Raw genomic sequence first — 6,651 nt, 5'->3', positions numbered from 1 at the left:
CGTGTTGAAATGGAAGATTGGTTGTTGACATGATTTCCAGTGATGCTTTGGTGCTGCTGTGGATCAGATGTGTTGAGTAGCCTGACTGTTTTTTTTTTCTTGCGTGTGGTATCATTGTTGACACGAGGTTGTTTTTTGAACATGCCAATGCGGACACGATTTCCCCTGATGAGTTATGACTTCAGACGCAATGCGTGTGTGGAGGTGTGGAGTCCGCGTGATATGTGCGTAAGATAGGCTTCTCATGTGTTTGGAGATCCGCGCTCTGAGACAAGCGCAAGCACCCCCCCCCAAGGGAAAAAAAGGGACCCCCCGAAAATATCGGCATAGTTCAAGCACTGGGTTGGAGAAAGTAATGGCAAATAGTGAGTGCACAAACCATAGAAGGTAAACTGTACACAGCGCCAGGGCAGTGTGATGGTATGTCTACTTTTAGATTGTGTTAGCTTATCAATGAACACACTTGTCACTCGACGAGTTTCACGTCTTTACGACGGATACTTAAATGTGTGTTAGGTATTATTGTTGCAGTCTAAGCAGTCATTGTAGCAGCTAGATGAGCGAGAACCGAAAGGGTCTGTGCCATAAACCGTTATTTCTTCATGTCCAAAATGGTGGTCGTGTTTACGAAGGTCACGTGAGTGGGAAGGGTCTATACCCGGCTTCCCTGGTGTTGGAGCAAAACCCAGCCACACAACGAGCAGGCATATTCACCAAAATCCACAAGTCAGACGCAAAAATATTCACTTGCAAAAGCACTGGTGAACAACGAGAAGCTGAGAAAATGTCTGTCAGCGGTTCTGCATGTGACGTCATATCCGCCTTCTTCCTCGGCCGTGGGTTGGCTCGCCGTGATATCGATTTATCTGTGTGGCGGGCCATTCAAAACGATGTTTCTTACTATTCTGTCACACGATGTGTGAAGTAAATCGGTCATTTTATTCAACTCAATATGGCGGAAATTAACAAATTAACATGTTTTTTGGTGTCAGGTGCACTTTAAGTAAATTCAGACACTATTGTTCACTTGGACTGACTCGATTCTGACACCAACTCTACAGACTTTCTTCTTTTAAGAAAACACTGTATTAATAAAACAAAAAAGTTCAAAAAAGCTGTTAAAAATGAGCACATCATCTTCATCTTGAAGAGGCACCCTGAGACGACTTTAGGCTTCTCAGGCCTCCACTTTATCAGAATAATAATCTGGAGTTTAATAAATGTGCCTGTACTTTTGGTTTAATGGATTATTTAACAGATATTCCACGGAACTGAGTTGGCTATAAGCCATGTATGATGAGATTGAGTGGAATAACTGTTTTATTCTATCCACATTCACTGGATTTTGAGAAACAGAGCATTTTTATTTTTTGCAAATTTGATAAAAAAAAAACTTGATACAAAACGTCAGACAAAATAATTTCCGCTTAGAATGTAAACAAACCGGTGATATGACAGGAGAAGTTTTTGAAAAATGTGATGATAATTCTTGAAAAATAATTTTAAAAATACATGTTCTTACCATCAAATAATTTTATTCCATATTTTGTTGCTTTTTTATTTTTTACAGTTTTGTTTTCAAGTAGAGTTTTTATTTCGGCCTCAGTTGGTTCAGCAACACGCTCTGCCATTTTGTTTTTCTCTACTCATGGTATATGATCTGATATCCTAGTAATAGAGTAGCCAATCAGAGCGTGCGACTGCTCATATCCAGTGAATGTGGACAGAATAAAATCTTATATTTTTTACGAACAAGTCTTAAATAAAATCAATAAAATGCATTCTGCCGTAACTGCAAAGCTTGTAAATCAACCAACACTCATGCACTCTAAAATGTGACAAGCTGAGCTTACTTAAAAGAATCTAGGAAACCGATTACACTAAAAAAGGTAAGTAAATATAACTAATAATCTTAAATTAAGTTTACTTCATATCTACTTGCTAAGTTTACTTTAAATCTAATTGTATTTACTTAATTTTGTGAAGTTAATTAAACCTAAAAATAGCAAGTATAATAAACTTAACTGAACAGTTGTGTTTATAGAATCTAGGAAACCGATTACACTAAAAAAATCAAGTAAGCAGAACAAAGAATGATAAGTTTGCAGGCTTATTTTATTATTGGAACAAAATGCAAGTCTGTGCATCTTAAGCCAAGGCCACTGTTTGTGGAAACAAATGAAATAAAAACAAATATGTAAGCCTTGTAAAATAATCTTTTATATGCAAATCTTTCTAAACAAATGTAGAAACATATCTTTTTCTCTGACATTACTTAAGACTTCAACAAGGCTCCTTTTATCACAATACCAATATTCAATTAAGCATCAGCCATGTTTTCAAGTTAAATGAAACACAAACAATGCATATGATTTGAACTGTAATAAACAAAACAAAATGCAAAAATAGGTGGATTTATACAGACAATCTGGGTATTTGAATTTCCCAAAGCTCCATGGCCACTATAGAAGTATCCCTTAAGATTTTGCGGTCACTATCCAGTATTTAAAACTGGGTGTATTAATGCTGGTATGGTCTGAGTTATCTAGAATGCAAGATAATTTAAGCAACTCCAACCAATTCAACAAATAATTTCAAATGTATATTTTTCACAAAGACAGAAACATGGTGCATCTAGTACAACTTAACTGGTAGTTAAGGCTCACTCAGTATTTAGAGCCATTCTTCATGCCAAAACAAAGACACAAAGGATATCTCCTAACCCATGGCCATAATACAGTGGGGCAAAAAAGTATTTAGTCAGCCACCAATTGTGCAAGTTCTCCCACTTAAAAAGATGAGAGAGGCCTGTAATTTTCATCATAGGTACACTTCAACTATGAGAGACAGAATGGGGGGAAAGAATCCAGGAAATCACATTGTAGGATTTTTAATGAATTAATTGGTAAATTCCTCGGTAAAATAAGTATTTGGTCACCTACAAACAAGCAAGATTTCTGGCTCTCACAGACCTGCAACTTCTTCTTTAAGAGGCTCCTCTGTCCTCCACTCGTTACCTGTATTAATGGCACCTGTTTGAACTCGTTATCAGTATAAAAGACACCTGTCCACAACCTCAAACAGTCACACTCCAAACTCCACTATGGCCAAGACCAAAGAGCTGTCAAAGGACACCACAAAACAAAATTGTAGACCTGCACCAAGCTGGGAAGACTGAATCTGCAATAGGTAAGCAGCTTGGTGTGAAGAAATCAACTGTGGGAGCAATTATTAGAAAATGGAAGACATACAAGACCACTGATAATCTCCCTCGATCTGGGGCTCCACGCAAGATCTCACCCCGTGGGGTCAAAATGATCACAAGAACGGTGAGCAAAAATCCCAGAACCACGCGGGGGGACCTAGTGAATGACCTGCAGAGAGCTGGGACCAAAGTAACAAAGGCTACCATCAGTAACACACTACGCCGCCAGGGACTCAAATCCTGCAGTGCCAGACGTGTCCCCCTGCTTAAGCCAGTACATGTCCAGGCCCGTCTGAAGTTTGCTAGAGAGCATTTGGATGATCCAGAAGAGGATTGGGAGAATGTCATATGGTCAGATGAAACCAAAATAGAACTTTTTGGTAAAAACTCAACTTGTCGTGTTTGGAGGAGAAAGAATGCTGAGTTGCATCCAAAGAACACCATACCTACTGTGAAGCATGGGGGTGGAAACATCATGCTTTGGGGCTGTTTTTCTGCAAAGGGACCAGGACGACTGATCCGTGTAAAGGAAAGAATGAATGGGGCCATGTATCGTGAGATTTTGAGTGAAAACCTCCTTCCATCAGCAAGGGCATTGAAGATGAAACATGGCTGGGTCTTTCAGCATGACAATGATCCCAAACACACCGCCCGGGCAACGAAGGAGTGGCTTCGTAAGAAGCATTTCAAGGTCCTGGAGTGGCCTAGCCAGTCTCCAGATCTCAACCCCATAGAAAATCTTTGGAGGGAGTTGAAAGTCCGTGTTGCCCAGCGACAGCCCCAAAACATCACTGCTTTAGAGGAGATCTGCATGGAGGAATGGGCCAAAATACCAGCAACAGTGTGTGAAAACCTTGTGAAGACTTACAGAAAATGTTTGACCTCTGTCATTGCCAACAAAGGGTATATAATAAAGTATTGAGATGAACTTTTGTTACTGACCAAATACTTATTTTCCACCATAATTTGCAAATAAATTCTTTAAAAATCAGACAATGTGATTTTCTGGATTTTTTTTTCTCATTTTGTCTCTCATAGTTGAGGTATACCTATGATGAAAATTACAGGCCTCTCTCATCTTTTTAAGTGGGAGAACTTGCACAATTGGTGACTGACTCAATACTTTTTTGCCCCACTGTATAACACTAGCACTATTCAGTTACCGAGGAAATCTGTTGTTTAGTTCACTGTTGTAATATGAAAGTGGAAGTAAACGTTCCATGAGAAAAGACATATGCCCTCACTTGTCTATTTTCATGTTGACTGCCATCAAATCTTTCTGTAACATCTATAACATTTAGGGGTGGTGTGTCCCAACATTTTGAGAAGTACACAAAGAGGTTCTTTGCAATCATCTGACTCATTCCCTGACTTCTCAAAATGACTCTGCTCTATTTTCAAAAGACTTCTAATGCCACTTACACTCAATCAAGCTTTTCTTTCACAAACTAGTTTGGATTAATCAAGATGGGATTAAACCTCCAACCAATATCCCACAGACTGGGACACTATAGAAACTTCAGTATAACAAGTAACCAAAATCATCCATCTGTGACTGACTGTAACTTACTAAAAACTTTGCAGGGGTTAGTTGCAAATATATGAGTTTAACACTCAAATTATGTATCTATGCTTCAGGATCCCTTGCTATTTTAAGGATCTGCTGGTAGTACACCCACCTACTGCAAAAGAGCATTTTTCAAGCTCTGAAGTTCTGGTCTCAGGTTACCTACACCCAGGTTGAGCATCACCCTCTGAATGAAGTCAAAGGTGTTATTTAGTCTTTTTGGATAATCCAAATGAAGAGCGTATATTAGTCCAAATGTAACACAAAATGCTTGTGCGTGGCTTCCAATGTCATCCATGACGATATTACCTTCCAGTATGATAGCAATGCTGGAGGGTTCAAGGTGCAGGGCATGTGGACCTGGCTGCTGTCTGTCTTCAGGCATAACAGTCAATACCCCAACAGGAACTTGTGTGACATCTGCGATGGTATCAGCGTCCTGGAGATATAAAGAAAGGTTGTCTGTCTTCAAGCTGTAAAAAAATAAATAAATAAATAAAGTCACAAAAATGGCAGCAACTACTTTAAGTGAAGACACTTGAGGTCAATGAATTTTGGCAGATCAAGCAGGGCATCGCTTATTGCCATTTTTGCTCATTCTAAGATCCAGAATGACCACAGCTAAACAGTTCTGAGCAATACACATGTACTGTAAGTCAGGTTGTTGCTCAGTTGGTTCTGGCTATGGTCATTCTGCCCTGCATACTCTGCCCAAATTCATTTACCAAATTTGTAAATGCTACTTTGAAGCAGAATAACAAAATGAAAGAGTTATGGGAGGGGTAGTCAATTATGATTTGCAGCATCATGTTTAAGTTGCATTATAATTTAAATGTTCATTACAATTAATTTATATATTAGCACAAGCCATGGCACATTGACTCACTGTCGCCGCTCTTCTCTCCTTTACATTTCTCTTTCCCTGTCACTGTTTTAAATTACTTATTACTCCTTTTAAAAGTAGCCTAATCAACCTCTTTTATTTTGTAATTTTGCTTCAAATTAGCATTTGCATCATGATCACATCATTTATGTACTATAGCTAACAGTATAAATTATCGTGTGAATGACATGATAATGGCGGTTTTAGTTAGCTGCCTTGGCTAATGTTAGCTAACAATAGCATTAGCCTAGTTATCTCCAGAGATGTTTGTAATATCTACTGTATGTTCAGAAAAAATGTAGTTGCAAGTAATGAAATTATAGCTGACAATTGAAAGACTTTGAATAACTTACCAAGAGACCTAGAAAATGTTGTTTTCTTCCAAAGTTTTTGTCCATGCAGTTTCTGGAAACTTCTCTTGCACTGCTCTACTGCGCATGTGCACTCCATGAGTTAAAATCAACAGGATAGGGACAGATACAGTAAGTAAAGTACACTATTATGATTTAAGTAAACATAGCTATTACCTTTTAGAGGGCGAGTCCTGAACAAATCAATGTGAATGAATTTTTCAAATGAAACGACTCGCAGGAATGAATGAACCAGAAAATTAGCTCAAAGTGGATTCATTGAATAATTTTGCTTGTTTTTTTTTTAAATTTTCTCTCATCTCATCTCATCATCTCTAGCCGCTTTATCCTGTTCTACAGGGTCGCAGGCGAGCTGGAGCCTATCCCAGCTGACTACGGGCGAAAGGCGGGGTACACCCTGGACAAGTCGCCAGGTCATCACAGGGCTGACACATAGACACAGACAACCATTCACACTCACATTCACACCTACGCTCAATTTAGAGTCACCAGTTAACCTAACCTGCATGTCTTTGGACTGTGGGGGAAACCGGAGCACCCGGAGGAAACCCATGCGGACAACCTGCAAACTCCGCACAGAAAGGCCCTCGCCGGCCACGGGGCTCAAACCCGGACCTTCTTGCTG

This window comes from Neoarius graeffei, chromosome 25 (assembly GCF_027579695.1).
Source record: "Neoarius graeffei isolate fNeoGra1 chromosome 25, fNeoGra1.pri, whole genome shotgun sequence".
Taxonomy (NCBI): Eukaryota; Metazoa; Chordata; class Actinopteri; order Siluriformes; family Ariidae; genus Neoarius; species Neoarius graeffei.
The sequence above is the reverse complement of the archived record's forward strand: the minus strand, read 5'-3'. Positions refer to the sequence as shown.